This window comes from Bos javanicus, chromosome 10, assembly GCF_032452875.1.
Source record: "Bos javanicus breed banteng chromosome 10, ARS-OSU_banteng_1.0, whole genome shotgun sequence".
In the NCBI taxonomy this organism is placed as follows: Eukaryota; Metazoa; Chordata; class Mammalia; order Artiodactyla; family Bovidae; genus Bos; species Bos javanicus.
In genome coordinates this window covers 38,677,159-38,693,028 of record NC_083877.1, presented here as the reverse complement: position 1 = coordinate 38,693,028, position 15,870 = coordinate 38,677,159, and positions in this window count along the sequence as shown.

Below are 15,870 nucleotides of genomic sequence, written 5' to 3'. Positions count from 1 at the left end.
TGCTTCATCCAGGCCACCGTTACTCATGATGTACTCTACATAGAAGTTAAATAAACAGGGTGACAATATACAGCCTTGACGTACTCCTTTCCTGATTTGGAACCAGTCTGTTGTTCCATGTCCAGTTCTAACTGTTGCTTCCTGACCTGCCTACAAATTCCTCAAGAGACAGATCAGGTGTCTTGTATTCTCATCTCTTTCAGAATTTTACAGAGTTTGTGGTGATCCACACAGTCAAAGGCTTTGGCATAGTCAATAAAGCAGAAGTAGATATTTTCCTGGATCTCTCTTGCTTTTTTTGTGATCCAGTGGATCCAGTGGATGTTGGCAATTTGATCTCTGGTTCTTCTGCCTTTTCTAAACTCAGCTTGAACATCTGGAAGTTCATGGTTCACGTACTGCTGAAGCCTGGCTCAGAATTTTCAGCAATACTTTACTAGAGTGTGAGATGAATGCAACTGTGTGGTAGTTTGAGCATTCTTTGACATTGCCTTTCTTTAGGATTGCAATGAAAACTGACCTTTTCCAGTCCTGTGACCAGTGCTGAGTTTTCCAGATTTGCTGGCATACTTAATGCAGCACTTTAACAGCATCATATTTTAGGATTTGAAATAGATCAACTGGAATTCCATCACCCCCACTAGCTTTGTTCATAGTGATGCTTCCTAAGGCCCACCTGACTTTGCATCACAGATGTCTGGCTCTAGGTACTTGATCATACCATCGTGTTTGTACAGTTCTTCTGTGTATTCTTGCCATCTCTTCTTAATATCTTCTGCTTCTGTTAGGTCCATACCATTTCTGTCCTTTATTGAGCTTATCTTTGCATGAAATGTTCCCTTGGTATCTCTAATTTTCTTGAAGAGTTCTCTAGTTTTTCCCATTCTATTGATTTCCTCTATTTCTTTGCACTGATCACTGAGCAAAGTTTTCTTACTTTTCCTTGCTATTCTTTGGAACTGTGCATTCAAGTGGGTATATCTTTTCTTTTCTCCTTTTCTTTTTGCTTCTATTCTTTTCACAGCTATTTGTAAGGCCTCCTCAGATAGCTATTTTGCTTTTTTGCATTTATTTTTCTTGGGGATGTTCTTGATCCCTGTCTCCTATACAATGTCATGAACCTACGTGAATAGCTCTTCAGGCACTCTGTGTATCAGATTTATTCCCTTGAATCTATTTATCACCTACAGTGTATAATCATAAGAGATTTGATTTAGGTCATACCTGAATGGTCTAGTGGTTTTCCGCACTTTCTTCAATTTAAGTCTGAATGTGGCAATAAGAAGTTCATGATCTGAGCCACAGTCAGCTCCCAGTCTTGTTTTTGCTGACTGTATAGAGCTTCTCCATCTTTGGCTGCAAAGAATATAATCAATCTGATTTTTGTATTGACCACATGGTGATGTCCATGTGTAGATTCTTCTCTTTTGTTGTTGGAAAAGGGTGTTTGCTATGACCAGTGTGTTCTCTTGGCAAAACTCTATTAGCCTTTGCCCTGCTTCATTCTGGATGCCAAGGCTACATTGGTCTGTTACTCCAGCTATCTCTTGACTTGCTACTTTTGCATTCCAGTCCCCTATAGTGAAAAAGACATCCTTTTTTGGTGTTCATTCTATAAGGTCTTATAGGTCTTCATTGAACCATTCAAATTCAGCTTCTTCAGCATTACTGGTTGGGCCATAGGCTTAGATTACCATGATATTGAATGGTTTGCCTTGGAAATGAAGAGATCATTCTGTCATTTTTGAGATTGCATCCAAGTACTGTATTTTGGACTGCTTTGTTGACTATGATCACTATTCCATTTCTTCTAAGGGATTCTTGCCCCAGTAGTAGATATAATGGTTATCTGAGTTAAATTCACCCATTCCAGTCCATTTTAGTTCGCTGATTCCTAAAATGTCAACATTCACTCTTGTCATATCCTGTTTGACCACTTCCACTTTGCCTTGATTCATGGACCTAAAATTCCAGGTTCCTACTCAATATTGCTATTTACAGCATCAGAGTTTGCTTCTGTCACCAGTCAAATCCACAGCTGGGTGTTGTTTTTGCTTTGGCTCTGTCTCTTCATTCTTTCTGGAGTTATTTTTCCACTTATCTCCAGTAGAATATTGGGCACCTGCTGACCTGGGGAATTCATCTTTCAGCGTCCTATCTTTTTGCCTTTTCATACTCCTCATGGGGTTCTCAAGGCAAGAATGCTTAAGTTGTTTGCCATTCCCTTCTCTAGTGGACCATGTTTTTTTCAGAACTCTCCACCATGACCCAGGTGGAGAGTCTCAGGTGGGTGAGACTGGGGCCCATGGGTGGCCCTTCATGGCATGGCTCATACTTTCATTGAATTAGACAAGGCTGTGGTCCATGTGATCAGATTGGTTAATCTGTGTTGTGCTTTTCAGTCTGTCTGCAAAACTTAGGAGGACAGAAACCAAAAAAGAAAGAATTCAACCTTGATGCCTGGGAAAAGGAGACCTCAAACCCAAGAAGTTAAATGTTCCTACACAAATGAAGGAACAAACTAAAAACAAAGAAGCCCAAATAAATGAAGAGGAAATAGGTAAACTACTTGGAAAAGAATTCAGAAAAATGATAGTAAAGATGATCAAAACTCTTTAAAACAAAATGGAGAAAATGCAAGAATCAATTAACAAAGACCTAGAAGAATTAAAGAATAAACAAACAGAGACAAACAACACAATTACTGAAATTAAAAATACTCAAGAAGAAATCAATAACAGAATATCTGAAGCAGAAAAACGAATCAACAAGCTGGAAGATCAAATGGTGGAATAATTTCTGTAGAGCAGAATATAGTAAAAAGAATGTAAAGGACTGAAGATAATCTCAGAGACTTCTGGGAGAATATCAAACATACCAACATTCGAATTACAGGGGTCCCAGAATAAGAAGAGAAAAAGAAAGGGTATAAGAAAATTTTGAAGATATTATAGTTGAAAATTTCCCCAACATGGAAAAGGAAATGGCCAATCAAGTCGAAGCAGCACAAGGAGTCCCATACTGGATAAACCCAAGGAGAAACATGGCAAGACACATACTAATCAAACTAACAAAGACTAAATAGAAAGAAAGAATATTAAAAGCAGCAAGGGAGAAGCAACAAGTAACATACAAGGGGAACCCCATATGCTTAACAGCTGATCTTTCAGCAGAAACTCTGCAGGCCAGAAGGGAATGGCAGGATATATTTAAAGTAATGAAAGGAAAAAAAAAACAAAACCTACAACCAAGATTACTGTACCAGGCAAAGATCTCATTCAAAATTGATGGAGAAATAAAAAGCTTTTCAGACAAGCAAAAGTTAAGAGAATTCAGTACCACTAAACCAGCTTTACAACAAATGTTAAAGAGACTTATATAGTAAAGAAATACAAGAGAAGAAAAAAGATCTGCAAAATAAACACCAAATAATTAAGGAAATGCAATAGGAACATATATATCAATAATTACTTTAAATGTAAATGGATTAAATGGTTCAACCAAAAGACACAGACCAGCTGAATGTATACAAAAGCAAGACCCATATCTATGCTCTCTACAAGAAACTCACTTCAAACCGAAAGACTCATATAGACTGAAAGTGAGAGGATGGAAAAATATATTCCATGCAAATGGGAAGCAAAAGAAAACTGGAGTAGCAATCCTCATATCAGACAAAATAGACCTTAAAATAAAGAAGATTACAAGAAATAAGGAAGGACACTACATAATGATCAAGGGAACAATCCAAGAGGGCGATATAACAATTGTAAATATCTATGCATGGAGAAGGCAATGACACTCCACTCCAGTACTCTTGCCTGGAAAATTCCATGGACGGAAGAGCCTGATAGGCTGCAGTCCATGGGGTCGCTTAGAGTCGGACACGACTGAGCGACTTCACTTTCACTTTTCACTTTCATGCATTGGAGAAGGAAATGGCAACCCATTTCAGTGCTCTTGCCTGGAGAATCCAGGGATGGGGAGCCTGGTGGGCTGCTGTCTATGGGGTCGCACAGAGTCGGACACGACTGAAGTGACTTAACAGCAGCAGCATGCATGCAACATAGAAGCACCTCAATGTATAAGACAAACACTAACAGACATAAAAGGGGAAATTGACAGTAACACAATAATAGTAGGAGACTTTAACACCCCACTAACACCAATTGACAGATCATCAAAACAGAAAATTAATAAGGAAACATTAGTCTTAAATGATACATTAGATGAGATGTATCTCATTGTTATCTTCAGGACATTCCATCCAAATGCAGAAGAATACACCTTCTTCTTAAGGGCACATGGAACATTTTCCAGGATAGACCACATCTTGGGTCACAAATCAAACCTCAGTAAACTGAAGAAAATTGAAATTATGTTAAGCATCTTCTCTAACCACAACACTATGTGACTAGATATCAATTACAAGAAAAAAAATGTAAGAAACATAAACACGTGGAGATTAGATAACACATTTCTAAATAACCAACAGGTTACTGAAAAAATCAAAAGAGAAATCAAAAAATTTCTAGAAAAAAACATGACAACAAAAACACAACAAATCAAAACCTATGGGATGCAGCAAACACACTTCTAAGAGGGAAGTTTATAGCAATAAAAACCTACCTCAAAAAAAACAAGAAAAACATCAAATAGACAACCCTAACTTTATACCTAAAACAACTGGGAAAAGAAGTACAAAAAAAATCCCCCCTAAAATAAGTAGAAGGAAAGAAATCATAAAGATCCAAACAGAAATAAATGAAAAAGAAATGAAAGAAACAATAGTAAAGATTAATAAAGCTAAAAGCTGGTTCTTTAAGAAGATAAACAAAATTGATAAGCCTTTAGGCAGACTCATGAAGAAAAAAAGAGAGAAGAATCAAATCAACAAAATTAGAAACGAAAAAGGAGAGGTTATAACAGAGAATGCAGAAATACAAAGAATTGTAAGAGACAATTATGAACAACTATATGGCAATAAAATGGATAACCTGGAAGAAATCAACAGATTCTTAGAAAAGTTCAATCTTCTAAGACTAAACCAGGAAGAAATAGAAATTATGAACAACCCATTAAAAGCACTGAAATTGAAGCTGTGACCAAAAATCTCCCCAAAAACAAAAACCCAGGACCAGATGGATTCACAGGAGAATTCTAACAAACATTTAGAGAAGAGCTAAAGCTCATCCTTGTAAAACTCTTTCAAAAAGTTTGCAGAGGAAGGAACATTTCCAAACTCATTCTATAAGACTACCATCACCCTGATACCAAAACTGGACAAAGACAACAAAAACAAAAAGAAAACTACAGGCCAATATCACTGATGAACATAGATGCAAAAATCCTCAACAAAAGTTTAGCAAACAAAATTCAGCAACACGTCCCAAAGCTCATACACCATGATCAAGTTGGGTTTATTCCAGGGATGCAAGGATTCTTCAATATATGGAAATCAATCGATGTGATACACCATATTAACAAATTGAAAGATAAAAACCATATGATCATCTCAATAGATGCAGAAAAAGCCTTTGACAACATTCAGCACCTATTTATGATTAAATAGGTGCTGAATTATGAATGCCCACTCTTCAAAAAGTGGGCATAGAAGGAACCTACATCAACGTAGTAAAGGCCATGTATGATAAGCCTACAACAAACATTATTCTCAATGATGAAATACTGAAAGCATTCCCCTTAAGATCAGGAACAAGACAAGGGTGTCCACCTTCACCACTATTTTCCAACATAGTTCTAGAAGTTCTAGCTACAGCAATCAGAGAATAAAAAGAAATAAAAGGAATCCAGATCAGAAAAGAAGGAAAGCTCTCACTGCTTGCAGATGACATGATACTATACATAGAAAACCCTAAAGATAATATCAGAAAGTTACTAGAGCTAATCAGTAAATTTAGCAAAGTTGCAGGATACAAAATCAATACACAGAAATCGCTTGCATTTCTATATACTAACAATGAAAAATCATAAAGAGCAATCAAGGAATCAATCCCTTTCACCATTGCAACAAAAAGAATTAAATATCTAGGAATAAACTTACATAAGGAGACAAAAGAACTGTACACAGAAAATTATAAGACACTAATGAAAGAAATAAATGACATCATAAACAGATGGAGAGATATTCCATGTTCCTGGGTAGGAAGAATCAATCTTATGAAAATGACTACACTACCAAATGCAATCTACAGATTCAATGTGATCCATATCAAACTACCAAAGGCATTTTTCACAGAACTAGAACAAAAAATTTCACAATTCATATGGAAACACAAAAGACCCTGAAAAGCCAAAGCCAAAGAAAAGTTAAAGTATTCAACCTTCCTGACTTCAGATTATACTACAAAGCTATAGTCATCAAGACAGTATGGTACTGTAACAAAAATAGAAATATTGACCAATGGAATACAGTAGAAAGCCCAGAAATACATCTTTGCACCTATGGGTAACTTATTTTTTACAAAGGAGGCAAGAATATACAATGGGGCAATGATACCTCTTCAATAAATGATGCTGGGAAAACTGAACAGCTACATATAAAAGAATGAAATTAGAATACTTCCTAACACCATACACAAAGATAAATTCAAAATGGATTAAAGACCAAAATGTAAGAACAGAAACTATAAAACTTGTAGAGGAAAACATAGGAAGAACACTCAATGACATAAATCAAAGCAAGATCTTCTATGACCCATCTCCTAGAGTAATGGAAATAAAAACAAAAGTAAACAAGTGGGACCTGATTAAGCTTAAAAATTGTGCACAGCAAAGGAAACTATAACTAAGGTGAAAAGACAGCCCTCAGAATGGGAGAAAATAATAGCAAATGAAACAACCGACAAAGGATTAATTTCTAAAATATTCAAGTAGCTCATAAACTTAATGCCAGAAAAACAAACAATCCAATCAAAAAGTAGGGAAAAGACTTAAATAGACATTTTTCCAAAGAAGACATACAGATGGCTAACAAACACATGAAAAGATGCTCAACACCTCTCATTATTAGAGAAATTCAAATCAAAACTACAATGAGATATCACCTCACACTGGTCAGAATGGCCATCATCAAAATGTCTACAAACAATAAAAGCTGGAGAAGGTGTGGAGAAAAGGGAATGCTCTTGCACTGTTGGTGGGAATGTAAATTGATACAGCCACTATGGAAGATGGTATGGAGATTCCTTTAAAAACTAGGGATAAAACTACCATCAGTTCAGTTCAGTTGCTCAGTCATGTCCAACTCTTTGTGATGCCATGAACTGCAGCACGCCAGGCCTCCCTGTCCATCACCAACTCCCAGAGTCCACCCAAACCCATCTCCATTGAGGCAGTGATACCATCCAACCATCTTATCCTCTGTTGTCCCTTTTCCTCCTGACCTTAATCTTTTCCAGCATCAGGGTCTTTTCCAATGAGTCAGCTCTTCACATCAGGTGATCAAAACATTGGAGTTTCAGTTTCAACATCAGTCCTTCCAATGAACACCCAGGACTGATCTCCTTTAGGATAGACTGGTTGGATCTCCTTGCAGTCCAAGGGACTCTCAAGAGTCTTCTCCAACACCACAGTTCAAAAGCAACAATTCTTCAGTGCTCAGCTTTCTCTGTAGTCCAACTCTCACATCCATACATGACCACTGAAAAAACCATAGCCTTGACCAGACAGACCTTTGTTGACAAAGTAATGTCTCTGGTTTTTAATACGCTATCTAGGTTGGTCATAACCTTCCTTCCAAGGAGTAAGCATCTTTTAATTTCATGGCTGCAATCACCACCTGCAGTGATTTTGGAGCCCCAAAAATAAAGTCAGCCACTGTTTCCCCATCTATTTGCCATAAAGTGATGGGACCAGGTGCCATGATCTTAGTTTTCTGAAGAGCTTTAAGCCAACTTTTTCACTCTCCTCTTTCACTTTCATCAAGAGGCTCTTTAGTTCTTTTTCACTTTCTGCCATAAGGCTGGTGTCATCTGCATATCTAAGGTTATTGATATTTCTCCCAGCAATCTTGATTCCAGCTTGTGCTTCTTCCAGCCCAGCGTTTCTCATGATGTACTCTGCATAGAAGTTAAATAAGCAGGGTGACAATATACAGCCTTGACCTACTCCTTTTCCTATTTGGAACCAGTCTGTTGTTCAATGTTCAGTTCTAACTGTTGCTTCTTGACCTGCATACAGGTTTCTCAAGAGGCAGGTCAGGTGGTCTGGTATTCCCATCTCTTTCAGAATTTTCCACAGTTTATTGTGGTCCACACAGCCAAAGGCTTTGGTATAGTCAATAAAGCAAAAACAGATGCTTTTCTGGGACTCTCTTGCCTTTTCGATGGTCCATCAGATGTTGGCAATTTGATCTCTGCCTTTTCTAAAACCAGCTTGAACATCTGGAAGTTCATGGTTCACATATTGCTGAAGCCTGGCTTGGAGAATTTTAAACATCACTTTACTATATGACCCAACAATACCACTCCTAGGCACATACCTTGCGGAAACCAAAATTGAAAATAGACATGTATCCCATTGTTCATTGCAGCATTATTTACAATAGCTAGAACATAGAATCAACCTAGAGTCCACCAACAGATGAATGGATAAAGTTGTGGTACACATACACAATGGAATATTACTCAGCCATTAAAAGGAACACATTTGGTCAGTCTTGATTTAGTGGAAGAACCTAGAAACTATTATAGAGTTAAGTGAGTCAGAAAGAGAAAGATAAATATTGTATTCTAATGCATATATGTGGAAAGATAAATATTGTATTCTAATGCATATATATGGAATCTAGAAAAATGGTACTGAAGAATTTATTTACAGGGCTGCAGTGGAGAAACAGATATAGAGAATAGACTTATGGACATGGGGAGAGGGCAAGAGAGAGCAAGATGTATGGAAAGACTAATATGGAAACTTACATTACCATATGCAGAATAGATAGCCAACAGGAATTTGCTGTATTGCTCAGGAAACTCAAACATGGGCTCTGTATCAATCGGGGGGGGGGCGGGGGGCAAGATGGGATGGAGGTTAAAAATGAGGAGATATATGTATACCTATAGCTTATTCATGTTGAGGTTTGACAGAAAACAACAAAATTCTGTAAAGCAATTATCCTCCAATAAAAAAATAAATTAAAAAAAAAGAATCATTCAAAAGTAACTTTAAAGACACTTGAGACACTAACTGCAGAACCCCCAATATAGAATTGCAAAGTGAGTGAGCTTGCAATGTAGACCATGTCATTAATCATGGTGCGGGCTTTATCAGTGCTTATAATATGACACATCAAGCATCTTCCACATGTTTATCTCATTTCTTACAAAAACTCTATAGGTGGGCCCTATTTTAACACCACCACATTATTCTTTTTCCCTTTCTTCTCTCCTCTCTCTTATTTCCAAGCAAAGTCAGCACTGGGACATGGGTTTATGCATGTCTAACCCATGTACTTTTATCCAAACCACACTGCCTTCATAAGGCAGAGTGAAAGATAGTTTCTAAGTCTGGGAGGAAACTGCCATTCACAAACAACAGAGGATTAGGACAGGAGTTTGTCAGAGAAAGGAACAAAGGAAGCAATAGGAATAAATGACCCCAGAAATTTCTGGCTGCAAGGACACTGTTCTGGTATCCAGTCCAAAGTTATGAAACCCTGATAGTGGTCTAAGTTTGCCCCCAAAGTGAGGTATGAGTACAATCAGACAGTCTGTAAGTAGCATTAGAAGATGGCACTGAATTGCTCTTTCTCCTGAGAAGTGTCATGACTGCTGTTAAATTATCACACTACAAAGAGCTCTTTGTCCTGATTCTTGATGTGCAAATCTAGTTGCACATTAAATAAATGTGACACACTAATAGGTTAGAAAATGGCTATTATTATCTATGAAAGTAAAGATATTTATGAAGTTTTGTGAAGTGCTTCAAGAGACCCCCAGAGGCATTGTGGCAAATAAAAATTGTTAATAATGTTACTTTGGATTTATGTTATACCTTGCTCCAAACCCCTGGAAACCCTCTCAAGTTTCATTTACTTATTTAATGTCTTTAGTGTGCTTCTTCTGAAGACCCTAATTCCTAAAGTTTTTAGCATGAACTTAAATTATAAGGCTTCAGATTTCGAAAGATGGCAATCCTTCTAAATCATTCACTTGTACAATAAATATAGCATTTCTATGAGATGAAATAAGTTATAAAAGTGCCCACAATCAGGCACAAAATTTGGTCAGCATCCCAAAGCACCTACTTCTAATCCAAAGCAATGTTTCACCTGTTTTTTGTTTCTTGGTTTTTGCTTTTGTTTTGTTTTCTAACATTGTGTCTCTTTTCTAACAGAGCATTTAATGAAACTGACTGGTATAAACCTAATATTGTGTATTTTAAATTATTATTGTTACCAAACTGATCAGTTCAGTTCAGTTCAGTCACTCAGTCGTGTCCAACTCTTTGCGACCTCATGAATTGCAGCACACCAGGCCTCCCTGTCCATCACCAACTCCCAGAGTTCACTCAAACTCATGTGCATCGAGTCGGTGATGCCAGCCAGCCATCTCATCCTCTGTCGTCCCCTTCTCCCCCTGCCCTCAATCCTTCCCAGCATCAGAGTCTCTTCCAATGAGTCAACTCTTCCCATGAGGTGGCAAAAGTATTGGAGTTTCAGCTTTAGCATCAGTCCTTCTAATGAACACCCAGGACTGATCTCCTTCCGAATGGACTGGTTGGATCTCCTTGCAGTCCAAGGGACTCTCAAGAGTCTTCTCCAATACCACAGTTCAAAAGCATCAGTTCTTCAGTGCTCAGCTTTCTTTATAGTCCAACTCTCACATCCATACATGACCACTGGAAAACCCATAGCCTTGACTAGATGGACCTTTGTTGGCAATGTAATGTCTCTCCTTTTGAATATGGTATCTAGGTTGGTCATAACTTTTCTTCCAAGGAGTAAGCGTCATAAAGTAGGCCAATTCAAGTTTAACCTTAAATATTAAACTATAAATATGAAAAAGTTGTAATATAACTAAATACTCATTCCCTACAAGCAAATGAATTGCCTATGGTAGATAGAAATTGAAAATTTGAAGGTAACTTCTTTATCAATAGAACTTTTTCTGCTAAATAACATTTTCCTGCTAAAGATATAGATGATCCAATCATTTTACCAAAAATAACCATTTTTAAAAGTGATTTCAAGTGATTTTTAAATAAAGCACAACTTTATTTGAAACTTTAAAAAGCAAATATATGGTATTTTGTACTGTGTTTTATACAAAAATTGAAAAATTACCTAAGAAACTGTTCTTTAGTCAACAAGATGTGTCTGACTGTTTTGCAATTCCATGGACTGTAGCTGGACAGACTCCTCTGTTCTTGGGATTCTCCTGGCAAGAACACTAGAGTGAGAAGACTTTTCCTTCTCCAGGGGATCTTCCTGACTCAGGAATCAAATCCATGTCTCCTGCATTGGCAGGTGGATTCTTTACCACTGAGCCACAAGGAATACCCTCACCTAAGAAATTATTTTCCTATAAATGCTCTATTTGAATACCATAGAAGAGGTATAAGAGAAATGAACCAGTAAATACCAGGGATGGGAAGAAGTTGGTACATCAGAGAGGTGTTTGCTGCAATTTTGCTGTTTCAGAGTCTTAACTGTTTATGCTCCAGTGGCTTAACATGGTAAGCATTATTTCTCACTTACACCAGTTTTGATAGCTGCAAGGACTGCTGGGTCCAACTGAGATATTCTGAGCATGGCTGTAGGCTATGGCTTGTGTTCAGGCTACTCCTTATGTCTTTTCATCCTCCTTGGACAATAGCTACATTCAGGCACTGCCTTCTCATGGCAGATGGCAGAAGTGTGAGAGGACAAGTCAAAACATGGACACTCTGTTCCTATTACACCTACTAATACTGTGTTGGCAAAAGCAAGCTGCATGGAGAAGCCCAGAGTCAATGGTGTGGGGAAAATATACCTGATTTATTCTAGTGAGACTTTGCAGAACTGCAAAGTGACATGGCAAAGAGTGTGCATGAATAATTCTTTTACTGAGAAGGAGTGAAGGACTGGGAACAATAACCCAGTATACTATTTTAGGGAAATCACCATTCCCATATTTCTTGAAGAATAATGTTGGCCTGCCTAATCATGTGTTTTCAGAAATGCAAACATTTTCAGTCTTACTATATAACATGCAGAGATTTGTTTCTTGTGGGTACCTAGGAAACTAAATGCTTGGGTTAATTTTCCCATTCATTTCTGTAGCTCAAAATCAGAGAGAAAATTTCCCAAAGTAAAACAGCAACAAAAAAATTATTTATGGTAAAAGTAGACAGTAAGCAATAAGCTCTAGATATTCAAATCAGTTGTTTTTGGAGGCTCCTTCACTGAAATATTAATTAATATCTCTATCTATGTCTCTCAATCTAAAACAAAAATTTTCCATAAAAATAAAGTATAACTGAAAATGTAAGTATCCTACTTATGTTTTAATGAGTTCATAAATACTGCACTAAAATTTTGTATAAGAATATTAAATTATTATACCAAATAAATTCTAGGTAGCTTCTTCTTATATCATTTACCATAGCAATAACAATGAACACATTTAATCTGTTTAACTATAGCAGTGACATGATGTCGTTTTCTTTGGTACATCATAAGTGTTCATCAAGACATTTCCATCCAACAGACTGATTCCAAGTACAAGTAATCTGTGTTCTGTTCTATAATGCTTATCTTCAATGAGTATCTTAACTTGGCAGAAAATACTTAGGCAGTAACATGTTCCACTAAAGCCATTTCTAGTAACATTACGTAAGTGGAATATCACAGATAACAACAGCTTTAAGTACAAATGAGTTAAAATATAGAAATATCCCTTATATGATGCTCCAAAATCTTGCCCTGATTAATTGCAATCTAGTCTTTTTGCTTGATTTATCTCATAATATTTTAAAGAATTTCCAGGCATATTTATATACACCTAGGAAACGGCAATGATGTACTCCAAGAACATCAATGATATCCAGATAAGCAATACAGAGACAAATATCTGGAGGATAGAAGCTGTAATGATTAGTTTTGATCATCACTCTATCTTGATATGCAAAGATATTGCACTTCCATTGCCTCTCATGACTGAAAGTTCTGGAAAAATTTCACAGAGGAAGGGTTACCATGATCTCCATCTGTGAGACATTCCATGAAAGGAGACCACAAAAACTCTCAGGATAGTAGGAGGCTTGTGTCTGATTTATTAAATTTCCCAAAGCATATGTGCATGTAGAATAGTCAGGTTTGAACTGGTAAAAAGTAGCCACCATGGTACTAGTAACCAACAACTTCCAATTCTTCAAACCATTCTGTCTATCAAAACAAAAGTTTCCTCTTCAGGTCTTTTTATTTTCTATTCTCTGACAAAAGTTGAAGACTACTCCATTCCATATAATATTTTATACACTCAAACTACACTGGGTCAGAGTAAAAAAGTTCATAAATTAATAGCTACAAACAGAAATGTAGAGCAATCAGTAGTACTGAAGTCCCATTTTAACTTGATATGTTTGAGGAAAGATAGGGTTTAACTTGACAATTCAATGTCTTGGCTACAGATGACCAACTGAATGTTGGGTTACATTCATATTACACACATCAATGCATGTTTTTTACATGCATAAATGCTTCTTGAAATTTAAGAGCTCATGTTTACTCATGTAAAAATACACTGGTAGCCATAATCATAGTTTCCCCTGGACATTTTCTTACCGCATCTAACTTCCTCTCTAAAAATGTGACTCTACAATGACAAGTTCTCTTACATATAAGCAATCTAAGAACATTTTGACTTTTGATAAAGTTCAATAAAATAAAGCCTATTATTATCACTTCAAACAAAATTTAAATGAGGTCAAGAAATGGTTGAATTTTAAGCAAAATATTATATATATATATACACAAATGCACACACACACATATATATACCTACATATATATACATATACATATATATATATATATATATATAAACTATTGAATAAATGGTGACTTGGGCTCATGGATTGAATAAGTTCAACTTGTTAGACCACATGAAACTATTTCATTAAGTGTATGAAATGTTGCAAAAATTATTCATCTGGTGTGAGATTCATTGTATTTTCCCAATGGGACAAAGTTTTTATTTTATATGTAGGATATTCCCCAATTTTTTTCAATACACATTTAGTGGATGCCTACCATGTGTCAAGTAAAGAACAGATAGGTTGTGAGAAACAGCCTAGCCAGAGAAAACAGCATGTGAATAAAATCAAATAAGTATATGAGAATAAAGATTTTAGGTTGTTTAATAGAGCAGAAGTTGAGAATGAGAGAGAATGAGTGACAATAAATTAGGCCGTTTGCAAGGATCAGAAAATAGTAGAATTTCTAAGAAGCTTGAACTTTGTCTTAAGCATAATGGACAATCATTGAAGTAGTATATCCAGGTAAATGACATGACTAAATGTGTATTTTAGAAAGATTACTGAAGTATAGATGGTAGATTAGAGGGAATGAAATGAAAGAAAGAAAACTAGCTAAAAGGTTACATAATCTACACAGAAGAAGTTATATAGGATTAAATTTAGCATACTGGGAAAGAGAGAAGTTGGAAAGTGGAAGCTGTATTTTGGAGGTAGCATCAATACAATTAAGTGATTACTTGGATTATAGGATAAGAGGCATTGAAAGACCACACCTGGGTTTGGATATCAAATAGAGGAGTGTATGGTGTATGACTCACAGGTAAAGGTATCCCAAAGTGAGTTACATGTTATGTGAGGAGGAGGAGGAGTGTGATGGGGCATATGTGAAACCAAGATGGCTATGGACTTCCATGTGGAAATATCCAATAAGTAGATGGAATATAAACTCTAGTAAGAAAACTGGGCTAGGAACATCCACATGAGCATCATTAACATAGCTGTATTACTGGAAGCTCTGGAGTAAGCAAGATAACCCAGAATGGATGTTCAAGAGAAGAGTCCTAGGATGTAGAATGGAATCCCCAAATTATCCAATACTTTAAGAAAGAAAGGAGTAAGGATGAAACAATGGGCATTGATAAGGCAGACAGAACAGCAGGACAAGATGTTGTGTACCCCCCCGCCACACACACAAAATGAGTTTGTTTCTAGATTGGTAGTGAATCTGTTAGGAGGCTAAATATAATGATGGATTAGTATCTACTGTATTTTGTAGCATGGAATTAGTAGCTTAACTTTATAAAATGAATACCAATGAAGTTCTGTGAGCAGCAACTAGATTGCAATGGTTTTAGAAATTAACCATTCGTAAATGAAAGAGATGATTATACAGTGGAGGTGATGCATAAATTCAAGGGGCTAGACCTGGTAGACAGAGTGCCTGAAGAACTACAGACAGACATTCATAACATTTTACAGGAGGAAGTGACCAAAGCCATCCCAAAGAAAATGAAATGTAAGAAGGCAAGGTGGTAGTCTAAGGAGGCTTTGCAAATAGCTGATGAAAGAAGAGAAGCAAAAAGCAAGGGAGAGAGGGAAAGACACACTGAACTAAATGGAGAGTTCTAGAGAATAGCAAAGAGAGCTAAGAAGGCCTTTTTCAACGAACAATGCAAACAAGTAGAGGAAAATAATAGAAATGGGGAAGACTAGAGATCCCTTCAAGAAAACTGGAGATATCAAGAGAACATTTCATGCAAGGATGGGCACTATTAAAGACAGAAATGGTAAGGACCTAACAGAGGCAGAAGAGATTAAGAAAAGGTGGCAAGAATACACAGAACTATACAAATAATGTTTAATCACTCACATAACCACAATGATGTAGTC